The 15,985-nt window shown below is 52.7% G+C and overlaps 1 pseudogene; it reads left to right on the top strand.

Moving 5' to 3' along the window:
- The window catches only part of LOC132085897 (zinc finger protein 850-like), a 997,265-nt pseudogene extending 989,448 nt beyond the window's left edge, over positions 1 to 7,817 (top strand).
- The last annotated feature ends 8,168 nt before the right edge of the window (positions 7,818 to 15,985 follow it).

Below are 15,985 nucleotides of genomic sequence, written 5' to 3'. Positions count from 1 at the left end.
CAATGCTGTAGCAAGTGAAGCAGTAGGAATAACACACTTTAGTCAACCAAGGGAAAATTTATGGGTGACACTTGCTAATCAAACTAACCAATCATCACTTTGTTATAGTCTTGGAGGAGTAACTAACCCATTTCGAACATGCCTGGTGGGACTTCCGGTGTGGTCTCCTGGAGAATTTTGCAGTTTGATAAACAATCAAACCTTATGTACGTCTAACATGTCAAACATCACATTGCCAGCGCAACAAGGGTATACTGCAGGTCAGAGTGATGGCTATCGTCAATGCTTACTAATCCAATCACTTAACACCTCTTTGCATTCTCCTCCTGAGTAATTAGATCTTTTTGGAAGTGCAAACGCCAGTATGTCTAACACTACAGCTGGCGGATGGTTTAGCTTCAAATTTTTGGGTGCTCAGAAGTTAAACCAACCTAAAGAAACATGGGCCACCCTAGATTCATCCCTGAATGTGAGTGAATTCTCTCCACAGCATTACAGTCAATGTAACGGCACTAATATCACGGCACCAATGAAATTACCCACAGGAATATTTTTGATTTGTGGAGACAGGGCGTGGAATGGTATACCAGCTAAACCACAGGGTGGACCCTGTTTTTTTGGAAAATTGTCATTGTTTCACCCTAATGTATCCTTGCTAATGCAGCTGAGTCAAAATTCAAACAGAAAAAAACGTAGCATACCTGACTTAGACTGCAGCCAGAAAGGAGATCCACGGTTTTGGGGCACATTCAAACAAATGGTAGTTTCAACTATCTTGCCAGGAGGATCTGCCAATAAAGCCATGAATTTAGCAAAACAATTAGGATGCTGGGCAAGGGATGAGCTGAACAAGACATCACAAATTCTAGACATGCTAACTGCAGATGTGCAGAGTGTTAACCATGCTGTTTTGCAAAATAGAGCTGCTGTAGATTTTTTACTCTTAGCACAAGGGCATGGATGTGAAGAGTTGGAAGGAATGTGTTGCATGAATCTGTCTGATCATTCGGTGTCCATTCACACTAAGATAAAAGAATTGCAACAGGGACTTCACAAACTTAAGGAAGAAGATGGTTTAGGAATTGACGAATGGCTTAAAGGCTTAGGACTTGGACCGTGGCTGAGGAACCTTGTGATCTATGCTATAGGCCTGCCTTGTATCTTTAACTGTATTCAAAACATGGTCAGCCGTAATATAGCAAAAACATGGCAAACTAATCTCTTTGCTCAAGAAGAAAACGGGGGAAATGTGGAGAGATTTATTAATAGTTGGTTAGCTGAGAAAGGCCATACTGACATAATGCCGCTGGTTAAGCTGAAGGAAGAAAGTCAGCAGTCAGCAAGCTGAAAGGAAAGGTCAGCAGTGACCTTGCTGCAACATGAGGAGAGGGAGTAGAGATTAGTCCTGAATATATCCTGAGAATATGTGAAAAGTATCAAAAGTAGAACCATAGGAATGCAGAAGTAGGCGTAGGTGCTGATGTGTAACTGACCAATCCTGAGCTCAACTTTTGCAATATGTATGAAGCTCATTATTAACTGTATTTAACCCGCCGTACTGATCAATAAAATTGGGCCTGTGATGATCAAATTGATGTCTGGGTCTCCTTCCGTCGACAGGAATCCTCCGATCCTATCTCGGGCTCAGAGCTCAAGTCCGAGTCCGAGCCGGAAGTTGAGTAACTAGACGCTTCCAGGCTGCTCTGCCTTTTCCTCGGGCTCCGACCCCGCCCCTTCCTGCAGGGGTCGGGCCGTTCCCCCCCCGGGGTCCCCCTGCATCCTGCTGGGGGAGGTCCTTGCCCTATAAGGACTTAATTTGAATAAAGCGCTCTGATTGGTCTTACGCGCCTCCGCGGGGGCCGCCCTGTCTCCCCGCTCACCCGCGCATGCGTTGTTAAGCAGGCTGACTGCGTTTCCGCCCCCCGCCTCCTCCTTTCCGCCCTGACCATGCGGTCTGGCACCATTTTCAAACGCATATGGTGGGGGGGCGTTTTTATCGATCCCTATGGGGTCCGACAATCCGGCTGCGTTCCACGCCTCCTCCGCGAGCCCCCGCCAGAACGCCCGCATGTGTCCCCCCCCTCCGATGGTGAGTCCGTTCGCTGAGGGGGATCCGGCATTCGCGCCTCCGCGCGCCCGCCCGGGTCAAGCACCTCTGCGGTTTGTGTCGCCACGCCCATGCCCAACTGCGGCATGGCTAATAAACAAGTTCGCACGGCTATCCAGTTTTCTTGCTCTTGTCGAGATTTTTGCAGAGCCTGGACAACTCTGCCCCACGATTTTAAGGCTTTCCCTGAGCCCGAGGACATAGTGTCCTCCGCCAGAGCTTTTGTACAATTATCCCACACGTCTGAATGTAGGACGTCCACAGGGCTTTCAATAGCCCCAAGCTTAATCAGTCTCAGCAATGCGAGAGTTAAATCTCTAAGTTTACATTCTATACCCCATTGTGCATGCATTTCTGTTACGACCTTCGCTATGGCTTCCATGGTCCACGCTGGTCTGGAGGCGTCCCTCCCGCTGTGGTCAGGCCTGCTGCCACAGCTGCTGTCCTCTTTCCAGGAGAAATTCCCGTTCCCTGGGCGCAGATCGGTTCCCGAGTTTTGGCACCAAATGTTGCCTTCTGGATCAAGGCAGGCGACCTGGTTCTGAGGATCAGCACGGCGACCCACTCTCAAAGGTCACTCGGGCCAATGACACACGCAGACACCAATATGGTGGACGGTCTAAAGGCGTTTATTACTTCTTCTCGTGGGGTTTTATAGTCTAAGGGGTTCTCTACGTCAAAAGGGGGTTTGTCCTTCTTATCTATGGTTAGTAAGGAATGGAAAAGTACTGGGTAAGGAATGGAAAGTTACTAGCACTACTGTTAGTGGGGCCACACCCCTAGGGTAATCTCTTATCTTAGAGGAACAGGGGGTCCTGCCTTTCCGTGACATCGCGAGATCTTCCGGAGCGCCTTTCCCTATCTACCACAGTGTGCTGGTGCTCTCGTGGTTCCTACCCATTGCCCCATTGCCACAAGACACTCTCGGGGAAAGTTTTGTCCAGACCACCTAAGACTACAGCAATAACTCATTTTTTTCATTTACTCTGTGGTGTAAATAAACCATTCTGTCTAATCATGATCAGAAAAAAATCAGAACTGTATTTATATAAATTTATCTGCTATTCTATGCTTAATCCTGTGGGACAAATAGCGTTAAAGTCCAATTCCAATGTCCAATCTTTTACACCTTTGAGAAAGACTGGGGCTGGGATTGGATGCAGCCACTCCCAGTCTTCTCACTTAGAAGGAATTTTAGAAGTCTAGGGGCCCTGCACAAGTTTGAGAAACCATGGTGGCTGTTGAGTGTCATTTTTCCACCTCACGTCGTGGCAGGAGTTTCTCCAAAAAAGAAATAAAGCTTTTGCCTGAAGCTCCCACTGTGCCCATGACAGGAACCCCTGTGAGTGTCTGGGACATCCAGGCCCTTTGGCAGCCTGGGGACTCCTGGGATGTCACCATGGAGCCCCCGTGAGTGCCTGTGACAGATCGGTGCCTTTGCAGCACAAGGTCCCCTGGGATGTCACCATGGAATGGCTGAGACTGCCTCTGAGCACAGGGCTCTTTACCATCCCCAGAAAGCCCTGGGAGGTCTCCATGGGGCTCCTGTCTGTGCCTGTGATATTCCAGCTCTGGAACAGCCTGGTGACTCCTGGAAAGTCCCCATGGAACCCCTCCGAGGGCCTGTGACAAATCTGATCCTTAGCAGGCAACCATCAGAAGCCCCCTATTGATATGGGCAGTTTCCGTGGCAACCATCACCAGCCCACTGTTGCTATGGTCAGTCCCTTGGCAGCTCCATGGAGACCCCATGCCAGGGCTGGTTGCCATGGACACCAGCTCAGGCCTGCAGCCAGAGCCCCTTGCCATGGCAACCATTGGCAGCCCCATCCCCAGGCTCATGGGATCCCAGAACCACAGAATTGGCTGAGCTGGGCGGGACCCATCAGGATCCTCCAGTCCAACTGCTGGCCCTGCACAGGACACCCCAACAATGCCAGCCTGGGCCTGGCAGCGCTGTCCAAACGCTGCTGCAGCTCAGAGATCCCTGGAGCTGGGACCCTTCCCTGGGGAGCCTGGGCAGGGCCCCAGCAGCCTCTGGGCAAAAACCTTTTCCTGACATCCAACCTGAGCCTGCCCCGACTCAGCTGCAGCCGTTCCCCCCACTCCTGTCCCTGGGCACCAGAGGGAAGAGGTTCCCACAGCCCCAACCAGGGACCCGCTCCCAAGGCTGTTGCCATGGCCACCAGGGCTGGGACCAGCTGGGATGCTCGGTTTCCACGGGCCGGAGTTCAGGAATGGGATTCCCCAATTTCCTGCCCCCGCTAAAACCGCGCTGCCCTCGCTGCCCTCCCGTCTCCCATGGAAAGCACAAAAGGCAAAGATCCCAGCATGGGATAAGAATAATTTATTGGGAACAACAATGAGATAAGGAACGAATGGAACAGAAACAATATTGATAATAGAGTGTATAAATAAAACTGTTTACAGGGAAAACTAAAACACAACTTACTGGGTCTGCCTGGCCGCGTATTTCCTCCAGCCTGGAAAGCACACCCTTCTCCTCAGGGACAGAGAGAGAGAGAGAGAGAGTCCCTTTCCTGTCCCTGGCAATGTCCTGAGGTGGGAGGGAATGTAATGACACAGTCATTGCCAGACCCTCATGCTCTTCCATCCCACATCATGTCATTGGCAGAGGCAGGAAAAGGGACAGGTGTCTTCCTAGCATGGATCAGAAGGAAAAATGGATCACCAGGGCTCTTCCCAACACGGATCCTCCAACTATGGATGAAGTTGGGGCAGTGCACAAAAGTCCTCCTGCATTGGGGCATTGGCAGAGCTTCCCTTACAGGTGCCTCCGTTGGTGTCTGGTTAAGACAGAGATCTGGGTGAAGCTTTTCCCACTCTGGGGACACTCGTAGGGCCTCTCCCCAGTGGGGATGCGCCAGTGCCTGATGAGGTTGGAGTTGTGCTTGAAGCCCTTCCCGCACTCAGGGCAGCGCAAGGGCCTCTCATCCGTGTGAATCCGCTTATGCCGGAGGAGACTGGAGCTGCTCTGAAACCTCTTCTGACACTGGGGACACTCGTAGGGCCTCTCCCCAGTGGGGATGCGTTGGTGTATGACAAGGGCAGAGCTGGAGCTGAAGCCCTTCCCACATTCCCCACACTCATAGGGCCATTCCCCAGCGTGGATCCTCTGGCTGATCAGGGTGCTCTCTGCCTGAAGCTCTTCCCACACTCCAAGTACTTGTGGGGCTTCTGCCCATCATGAAGCTGCCCATGTTCTGCCCATCATGAACCAGCTCCGAGTTCTGGCTGAAGCTCTGTTCACCTTCCTGGCTCAGGGTGGGTCTTTCCTCCTCAAAGCACCCTGGGTTGGGTTTGGAGCCCCTCCTCCTCATAGGGGATCTCCAGGGCTTTTCCTCCCCGTTGGATTCTTTTCCCATGGAGCCACTCAAATCGGCCTCTTCCATGTGGTTCTGCTGTGGGGATTCATCGTCCCTGATCTTGATCCTCAGCTCCTTCTCTGGTAGAGGAAGGACAAGCACAGGATGGGATTTCCCTCCGTGCCAGAGGGAAGGGGAAGGAGATCCCCACAGTGCATCCCCGGCAGGATGGCATTGGCAGTGGGGTTGTCCTGCAGCGAGGGGATTTTCTGGGCTGGGAGATGGAGCAGGAGAGAGGGGGAAAGGGGCACTGACTTCCCCCTCACCTGCCTGGGTGTCCTGGGGCATCCTCATCTTCCTTGAGGTGTCTTCCGCCATCTGGCCAAGTTTTAGGAATGGGCTATTCCTAAAACAAGGGAGGAAAACAAGGGTTGAGCACAATGAGCTTTGTACTGGTTTAAAGGCAAACCTGGGGAAGAGTCTAAGCCAGAATTCCAATTCAATAACAAAATAAGGATCAAGGCAATGATACAGAAACACTGCCTTAAACTGACAGAGTCAGGATATAACCTGACACCCTGTTGTTCAGGGTGGTGGCAGCAGTCCCAGTAAATGGTGGTGCAGTCCTGTTGGAGTGATGAAGGTGATTCTGTCGAAGCAGTGATCCTGTAGAAGGGTCTGGTCTTCCTCTGGAGGTCCAGTGGTGGCTAGGGAGTTCTTGTCCTCTGGCAATCCAGTAGGTAAGCTGCTCCTGGTGTAGCAAAGTGTCAGCTTATATCCAGGTAGGAATGCTTGGATCCTCCCCCTGGGCAGAGCATCCCACAATGGGAGGATGGAATTTTATCAGTCCTGCAGTGACACTCAATGGCCCATTCACAGGAGATATCTCCCCTGGAGGGCGTTATCAGGGGTGAGTCATGGAAGAGATAAAGAACACTGCCCCACCTGTTTATAAGAGTTGCTGAAGGTGGGGATTGAAAACATGCATTTGGTTACATCTTGCATGGCAACCTGAAACAGTGGGGTAATCCCTGCTCAGGGGGTGAACACCACCCCCCTTACCCAGACTGGCTCAGCTGTAAAACCCCCACCCTGGGAATGCCACGCATACAGAGGACAATGTCACACTTGTCTGACTCTGTCAGTTTAAGGCAGTGTTTCTGTATCATTGCCTTGATCTTCATTTTCTTTTAAATTGTAATTCTAGTTTAGACCCTCCCCAGGTTTGCCTTCAAACCAGTACAAAAGACAATGTGCGCACCCTTTGTTTTCTTCCCAGAACAGGATTTCCCATTCCCAAACCTTGATTGGATGGAGAAGGAGGCTGTGAGGAAGAGGAAGGATCCCCAGGACACCCAGATAGGTGAGGAGGAAGTCAGTTCCTATTTCCCCCTCTCTCCTGCTCTATCTCCCAGCCCAGCACAGCCCCTATCTGCAGGACAACCCTGCTGCCAACACCATCCTGCTGGGGATGCACTGGGGGAATCTCCTTCCCCTTCCCTCTGGCATGGAGGCAAAACCCATCCTGTCCTTGTCCTTCCTTCTCCAGGGAAGGAACTGAGGATGGAGACCAGGGAGGAAAAATCTGCATGGCAGAACCTCGTGAAAGAGGCCGCTTTGATTCTAACGCACAGGAATCCAACAGGGAAGAAAAACCTCAGATATCTCCCATGAGGAGGGGCTCCAAACCCAGCCCAGGGTGCTTTGAAGAAGAAAGAGCCACCCTGAGCCAGATAGGTGGGCAGAGCTTCAGCCAGAGTTCAGAGCTGGTGGTCCATGAGAAGCTTCATGGTGGAGAGAAGCCCCACAAGTGCTTGCAGTGTGGGAAGAGCTTTAGGTGGAGCTCCCACCTGATCAGCCACCAGATGATCCACACTGGGGAATGGCCCTACAAGTGTGGGGAGTGTGGGAAGGGCTTCAGCTACAGATCCAACCTTGTGACCCACCAACGCATCCACACTGGGGAGAAGCCCTACGAGTGTCCCCAGTGTCAGAAGAGGTTTCAGACCAGCTCCAGTCTCCTCCAGCACCAGTGGATTCACACTGAGGAGAGGCCCTTCCTCTGCCCTGCGTGCGGGAAGGGCTTCAAGCACAACTCCAACCTCATCAAGCACCGGCGCATCCACACTGGGGAGAGGCCCTACCAGTGCGCCACATGTGGGAAGAGGTTTCAGACCAGCTCCACTCTCCTCCAGCACCAGCGAATTCACACTGAGGAGAGGCCCTTCCACTGCCCTGAGTGCGGAAAGGGCTTCAAGCACAACTTCACCCTCATCATCCACCGGCGCATCCACACAGGGGAGAGGCCCTATGAGTGTCCCCAGTGTGGGAAGAGCTTCACCACCAGCTCTCACTTGACCAGACACCAACGGAGCCACCAGTAAGGGATCCCTGAAAATGCCACAAATGCAGGAACAGCTTCATCCACCACTCCAGCTTCATCCCCCATGGGAGAACCCACATTGGGAAGAGCCCTGGTGATCCATGATCCCCATGATCCATGCTGGGAAGACACCAGTCCCTTTCCCTGCCCCTATCAGTGTAATGATGTGGCATTGAAAAACATGAGGATCTTACCACGGCTGTGTCATTACATTCACTCCCACCTAAGAGAATTTCCAGGTGCAGAAAAGGGACACTCTCTCTCTCTCTCCCTGAGAAGAAGGGTGTCCTTTCCAAACAGGGGAAATTGTGGCCAGTAATACCCAGTGAGTTGTGTTTTAGTTTTCCCAGTAAATTGTTTCATTTATCCCTACTGTTATCAATATTGTTTCAGTTCTGTTTGTCGCTTATCTTGTTCCTGTTCCTAATAAATTGTTCTTATCCCAGCCCAGGATCTTTGCCTTTGTGCTTTTCATGGGAGGCAGGAGGGCAGTGAGGGCAGCGCGGTTTTAGCAGGAGCAGAAAATTGGGGAATCCCATACCTGCACCCCGGCCCAAGGAAACCGAGCATCCCAGCTGGTCCCAGCCCTCGTGGCCATGGCAACAGCCTTGGGAGCGGGCCCCTGGTTGGGGCTGTGGGAACCTCTTCCCTCTGGTGCCCAGGGACAGGAGTAGAGGGAACGGCTGCAGCTGAGTCGGGGCAGGCTCAGGTTGGATGTCAGGAAAAGGTTTTTGCCCAGAGGCTGCTGGGGCCCTGCCCAGGCTCCCCAGGGAAGGGTCCCAGCTCCAGGGCTCTCTGAGCTGCAGCAGCGTTTGGACAGCGCTGCCAGGCCCAGGCTGGCATTGTTGGGGTGTCCTGTGCAGGGCCAGCAGTTGGACTGGAGGATCCTGATGGGTCCCTCCCAGCTCAGCCAATTCTGTGGTTCTGGGATCCCATGAGCCTGGGGATGGGGCTGCCAATGGTTGCCATGGCAAGGGGCTCTGGCTGCAGGCCTGAGCTGGTGCCCATGGAAACCAGCCCGGCATGGGGTCTCCATGGAGCTGCCAAGGGACTGACCATAGCAACAGTGGGCTGGTGATGGTTGCCACGGAAACTGCCCATAGCAATAGGGGGCTTCTGATGGTTGCCTACTAAGGATCAGATTTGTCACAGGCCCTCGGAGGGGTTCCATGGGGACTTTCCAGGAGTCACCAGGCTGTTCCAGAGCTGGAATATCACAGGCACAGACAGGAGCCCCATGGAGACCTCCCAGGGCTTTCTGGGGATGGTAAAGAGCTCTGTGCTCAGAGGCAGTCTCAGCCATTCCATAGTGACATCCCAGGGGACCTTGTGCTGCAAAGGCACCGATCTGTCACAGGCACTCACGGGCGCTCCATGATGACATCCCTGGTGTTCCCAGGCTGCCAAAGACCCAGGATGTCCCAGACACTCACAGGGTTCCTGTCATGGGCAGATATATTTATATAAATATGTATTCTCTGTTATGGTAATGATTAGACAAAATTGCCTTAATCAGAAATATTTATGCCAGGATGTTAGAGACGTAAAATATATTATACAGAGCACTAGGAAATTATTTCAAAGCAACTGTATTAAGCAAAACCCATAATTAAGCAGAGATTGATGTCACTCCCCTAGACCAATGACCATGGGCAATTCCCTTTGGCTCAGCCTGGAGCAGTGACCTTGAGGGTTTCCCCACCACTGGGAGGAATCCCCACACCCCTCAAGAAGGGAAATGTCAGGAGATGCTGCCATTAAAATTTGTGACAGGGCTTTTCTCGTCTGAGGTGCTGCCCTGTCAGTCAGATGTGCCCAGGCTGGGCCAGCTCAGCAGCGCTGCAGAAGCTCTCAGTGGTGTCACTTGGTTGTTCCTTTCTCTGGGGATTTTTCCAGCTCTGCCACAGCTTCAGCTCCCTCTGAGGATGTTGAACTTTGAGATGGAGGAGTCAGGCTGGTTTCAGCATTATTCACCCCCAAAGCAGTGTGACACCCCTCCTTCATTTCCCACTTGGGGCTTTGCAAACAGGACCTTGTTGGAGTTGTTGGAGCCCATGGCAGGCAGAGCCTCCTGCTCCAGCAGGAACTGCTTTCCTGTGCTATCAGCAGGGCAGGTCCTGCTGCAGGAAAAGCCCCAGGCCAGCCCCAGCACAGGGAAGGGCTCGGGCACAAGGGCAGAGTGCCGTGCTGGGAGCTGTGCCAGGGAGAGCCTGAGGCACCAAAGGCACCTTGGCAGCAGCAGCTGCTTGCAGCCCATGGCCAGAAGCCTCCCTTGGCAGCCCGGCCTGGTGGCCACCACTGCAGAGCTGCTGCCTCAGGGCTCATTCCTGGCTGGGCTCTGAAAAGCCACTTCTGCCCCAGGAGCCTGACTGGGAAGCCATTGGCCCCAGCACCTTGGTGACAAGATAATAATGACAAAACTCTTCATGGCAGCAGAGCCAAGGCAGGGGCAGAGGAAAGGGCAGAGCCAGGCCCAGGGGACAGGGCTGCCATGGTGATGGCTGTAAGGTCACTGCCCCAGCAGCAGCCTGGCTGCCCTCAGCAGACGTTCTGGCCAGAAGCCTTGTGAGGGCACCCAGCATATCAGAGAACCCACAATGCAGGAATTCTGTCACTGGAGATGAGAGGGTTTCAATGGGCAACGCTGCACAAAGCTCCTGCTCTTGGACAATTCCTGGGATGGGGAATCCACTTCTCTGGAAAAACGGTTGCAGTTTCCTGCCACTTTTATAATTGTAAAATCTTTCCTCCTTCTAACAAATGTTAATTTGTCCCCATTCAGTTTAAAGATACTGACTCGTTTTCTGTCACTGTAGGATTTAGGAGAAAATAACTTAGAATGCTATTTTTCCCTTTTCACAGACCTTGGAGAGGACTCAAAAATCTCCCAAGATGGGATTTGGAGGCCTCATCACAAAACCAGCAGGGAGAGTCTGCGGCCTCTGTGGTCAGTGGTGTAGAGACTGAGGACTGAAAGGGAATAGCCTGGGAGGGATGGATGGGTGGTTTCAGAGAGGCTGGAGCTTTTCTTCATAGTAGGAATAAGCCTGAAGAAGACCTAATAGCACCAAGTGCAGCTTGGGAGGTCCAGACTGAACACCAGCAGAAAGGAATTTCCCTGTCAGAGCAGGGCTGTGGTACAGCACGTCCCCAGCAGGAGCCTGGAGCAGCCCAAGGCTCTGTGTGGGCATGCAGGGGCAGGCAGGAGGCAGAGCTGTCAGCAAAGGAAGGGCCCAGCCATGTGGGGCAGCCGAGGGGTGCTGAGAGCCTGCAGGGACAGAGGTGCAGGTTTGCTCAGCAGCAGAAACACCTTTCCCTCGCTTGTCCCCACCTGTCATCACTGCCACCAGTGTTCTGCTCTACCTGGAACCTGGGGACATTTTCTCAGTCCTGTCCCTCAGATGGATCTATTTAAAGTATGAGAAACTTCAGGGTTTCACCCTCTTTTTGAGTCCCTGAGAAGGTTTTTTGAGCACACTCCGAGGGACTGAGTCTGATGCAAAGAGCAGCAAAGTCCCAGAGGCTCATTAAAGTCCCTGTGCTGTGTCTGTGCCGCTGAGCTGGGCTGGGCTCCTGGCCCAGAGGCAGCTCCTGGCAAGGGCAGCGCTGCAGAGACACAGCTCTGGCCAGGAGCAGCTCCTGTGCACAGCCCAGCAGGGCTGGGGCACTGCCAGGGCCCCTCAGGGACACCAGCAGGGCACAGAAAGAGCTCACAGGGGCTCAGCACTGGCAGGGGCTGTGGGATGGCCCTTAGGGGGCTATGTCACAGCAGCACCTCTGTGGCTGTGTCACAGAGGCACAGAGCAGCTGGGATGTCACCAAGGGGCTGTGTGACAGCACAGAGTGGGCTGTGTGAGGTCACAGATTGGGCTGTGACATCAAAGAGTTTGTTGTGTAAGGTCACTGAGCAGCTACAGCGTCATAGAGGGGACTTTGTGACATCACAGAACAGGCTGTGAGATCATGGCATGGCTGCATGACATCATAGAGCTGGCAGTGAGGTCAAAGTATGTGCTGTGACCTTACAGAGTGTCAGTATGACATCACAGAGAAGGTTTTGTGACATCACTGAGGGGGGTTGTTACATCACAGAGATGGCTGTGACATCATAGATTAGGGTGTGAGGCCATAGAGCAGATCCTGCCATCATAGAAGGTGGCTCTGTGACATCAGGGAGTGGGCTGTGACAACACTGGGTGGCTGTGTAACATCATAGAGCAGGCTGTGACATCACAGTAGAGATTGTGAAATCATAGAGTGACTTTCTGACATCACAGAGACTTCTGTGACATCACAGAGCAGCTGTATCACATCATAGCGTGGCGTCTCAGAGTTGGCTCTGGGACATCACAGGGGCAGTGTGACATCACAGGGGCAGTGTGACATCATGGGGGTACTGTGACATCACAGGGGCAGTGTGACATCACAGGGGCTGTGTGACATCACAGGGGCTGTGTGAGGTCCCTGGGGCGGTCACTCTGCCCCAGCCCCCCTCACAGCTCCCCCCAGAGCAGTCCAACCCTGCTCGTGCACAGTGGGGTCCCCTGTCCCCCCGGGTCCCCCTGCCCCCAGCCCCGCAGCCTCCCCCAGAGGATGTTCCACGAGATCAACCCCAGAGCCTGACACGGGGACGGGGGGCTGGGGCCCTGGGGGTAGCAGAGGGGGACAGGGACCCCCCGGCAGCATTCCTATGTCCTCCAGGGCCAGAGCCTGGGCCAGGGCTCCTTCACCCTGCTACCAACGAGGCCTTGAGACCGCTGAAGAAATCCCCAGCAAGGGAGCAGCAAAAACCAGACTGAATATTAAGGGACAGCAGCACAAAGTTCCTTGGCAAGAGTCACTCTGCTCCTGACTGGACACTTCAGGCACAACAAGGAAACAAAGCAACAGCAAAACCAAACAGAATCCAAACAATCAAACCAGAAATTTACTGAAAACTGGGGCTTTCATTCCTAAGGAAAAGAACTGTCCTTCTTATCTCGGTGCCCATGGCCAGAATTAAGATTTCACCTCCAGTATTCCCTATTGTGACAGAGTGGAGGAATTTCTTGTCTCAAGACATTTCATGTGTGGGGAGTGTTGCAGTGTGTTGCAATTTCCTGTTTTAAACTTCCCAGCCCCTTCCCAGGAGTGGCAATATCTCTCTTCCCCTTCCCCTTCCCCCTCGCCCCCTGCGGGGCTGTCAAGCAGTCTTAATATTCCAGCAAGGCCATCGTGTGGTTGGTCAGGTTCAAAAGATGCCCCTGTGCCCAGAGGTCATTGGTCTGTCTGGGTGTCATCATTGCCTGAGACCCTGCCCCTCCCACCTGGTTGGTGGCTCACCTGTCCCTTCCCTCCCCCTCCCCCTGGAGCTTAAAAAGTCACTCAGGCCATGCGGTCGGGATTCTGTTGGAGCTGTTACCTAAGCTTCAGACGTGTGTGACCATGGAATAAACTCTTGATATTAACCCTCCAGCAGAATCTCTCTCCTTTTCCTCCTCACCTTAGCCTGAAGCCTTCCCACCTGAGGCAAACTGAGTTTCCACAAGCCTGGACTTGTTTTGGCGCTCAGCTGCACCATCCAGCCAGCCAAAAGTGTCTCTGAGGTGAAACACCACAGTTGCCGCCTTTGGCCCAGGAGCAGGGGTCAGACGAGCCCAGGCACAATCTACCTGGTAATATTGGGATCTTATTCCAATAGAGGAGAAAGGGGCAGGTCCAGCCCTCCCCTGCCCTGTAAGCCCAGCCCTGCCCTGCCCTGTGACCCCAATCCCCCCAGAGCCTCTATCCCAGCCCAGCAGTGTCTGCCAGTCCCTGGCACAGCACAGGCAATGCTCCACAGCCACCTCTGCAGCCCCAGCCCAGCTCCTGAGGGACCAAATGAGCCACAGTCCCACCTGGGGGAAGGGCCCTGGAAGACCAAGGGGTATTGAAGGCTGACCAAAGGCAAGCACATATCTTGACCCTACCTCCTCTTGGAATTTCCATCTGAATGCTACTGGAATCCAGGAGCTGGTACCTCTGTGTATGCTCCTCTGTATCCTTTTTGCCTCTCTCTCTTTCTGTCCTTTTCTTCTATTTCGGTCCTTTTGCAAATTTCAGTAATGTAAAATTCAAATAGCTTAGAGTTTGTGAAGTTGAATGGGCCAAGTCAGTGCTTTAAGAAGTGTTCTATGTTGATTGAATGTCATATTAAATCTTTTGCCAAAAATTCTCTGATTTTCTAAAGTTCCCAGTAAAGACTGTTTTGTTGTTTTGAGCTCCTGAGTATCTCTTGTTGGTATTTCTCCAGGAAGTCCAATTAAGAATACAGAAACAATTGTAATTCCTTTTAAATATCTCCTTGACAGAGTTTTCTACTGGATGGAAGTCAGGGCTTGTGTGTCCTGCTTGGCACAGCCCAGGCAGGGCTTTCCCAGCCCCATTCCACACTCCATTTCCCAGCTGGAGCCGCTGGTGCCTCTGAGTTGTGCTACCCCAGCCCCAGGGACGCTCTCCTTGCCTGTCCATTCCCCCACGGTCTCTGGGCAGGGATGGCCTCAGTGGGGGCTGCTGACATCCTCAGCACCTTGGAGGCTGCTGCTGAATTTTCCTGCTCCAGAGGCTTGTTCAGCCTTCAGCTCTTCAGTGCAGGAATTCAGTGTCCCAGGGCTCATTAACATTCAAAACACCCTAACAAGCCAAATCTCTGGGGATAATTTGATTTCAGTTTCCAAATCTTGTGTGGTTAATAAGAGAGATTTCAGAAGTGCATTCAACTGAATATGTTCTATTTAAAAAGACAGTGAGGAAACAGTTTTTAGGTCCTGTTCAGTTTTTTTCCCCGTTCATAAATTGATATGTGCAATTTCCAGTTGACACTGAATCCAAGTACCTCCTCATGCAGTTTGACTGGGTATGAAAATCAGGACCTTTCATGGCTGACAATCAATCAGACTCTGTCCCTACCCCCACCCCACCATTTTCCCCATCCAAGGCTGGCACTCAGAGCAGCCTTGTGCAAATCTGAACTCCCTCCAGCCCACACTGGACCTAGGCAACAGACCACAGTTGAACAGGATATAACTTAATAAAAATTACACCATTAAAATAACAATCACACAATTCCAAACTCTTCTCTGAGCTATGTGCAATGTCCCAGCATGTCTGATGAGTCCACTGTTCACAACTGATTTGCATACTAAAATTAATTTTTGACTAGTGTGGTTCTGTGATAGATATAAACACAATTGAGTTCTTGTATCAGGACTCTTGGCCTGGACTGAGGACAGAACAGCACAAACAATTCCTGATTTGCAAATCTATCAGTGGTGGATGGAGAAGGGAGGTCAGGCTGCTCTTGGTGTTGAGGAAATGCTGAAAGCAGCCTGACTCATTTCATTTCCTCATGCCCTGGCTGATCTCCCCTCTTTCCCCTTCCACCCATTGGCTTTTGTCTCCCCCCAGCCCCCTGTGAAGAGCCTGGCTCTGTGTTCTCCATCCCCTCCTGGCTGGCACTGCCAGGCTGGCATGAGGAGCCCCTCAGCCTTCCCTGCTCCAGGCTGGACCAGCGCAGCTCCCTCAGCCTCTGCTCACAGCCCAAGGGCTCCAGCCCCACCTTGGAGGCCCTTCCCAGACCCTGCTCCAGCTGCCAGACATCTTTCCTGCCCTGGGGAACCCAGATCAGGCCACAGTGACCTGGATAATCCCAGTCCTTGATGTCCTGATCACACAGCCCTGGCCCCTTGTCCCCTGTCAGGCTCTGGGGTGGATCCTGTGGAACATCCTTTGGTGGAGGCTGTGGCTCCAGGTGGGCCAGGGGGATCCTGGGGGACAGGGACCCTGCTGGGCATGGACAGCATTGGAGTTGGTTGGAGAAACTGTGAGGGGGAGCTGGGGCAAAGTGACCAAGCCAGTGACCTGACACAGCCCTGCTGGGATGTCACACAGCCCCTCTGGGATGTCACAGCCTGCTCTGGGATGTCACAGCCCATTCTCCAATGTCACACAGCTGGTCTCTGATGTCACACCAGAGTCTGTGATGCCGTAGTCTGCACTGTGATGTCAGACCTCTGCCCTGTGATGTCACAGCTGGCTCTGTTATGTCACAGAGGCAGTGTATGATGTCATAGCTCTCAATGACCTCACATAATCCACTCTGTGATGTCACAACCCACTCTGTGACCTCTTGTTACCAGATGACAAATTGTT

Source organism: Ammospiza nelsoni, chromosome 33 (genome assembly GCF_027579445.1).
Source record: "Ammospiza nelsoni isolate bAmmNel1 chromosome 33, bAmmNel1.pri, whole genome shotgun sequence".
Classification (NCBI taxonomy): domain Eukaryota; kingdom Metazoa; phylum Chordata; class Aves; order Passeriformes; family Passerellidae; genus Ammospiza; species Ammospiza nelsoni.
This window is presented reverse-complemented; position numbering and strand designations above follow the sequence as displayed.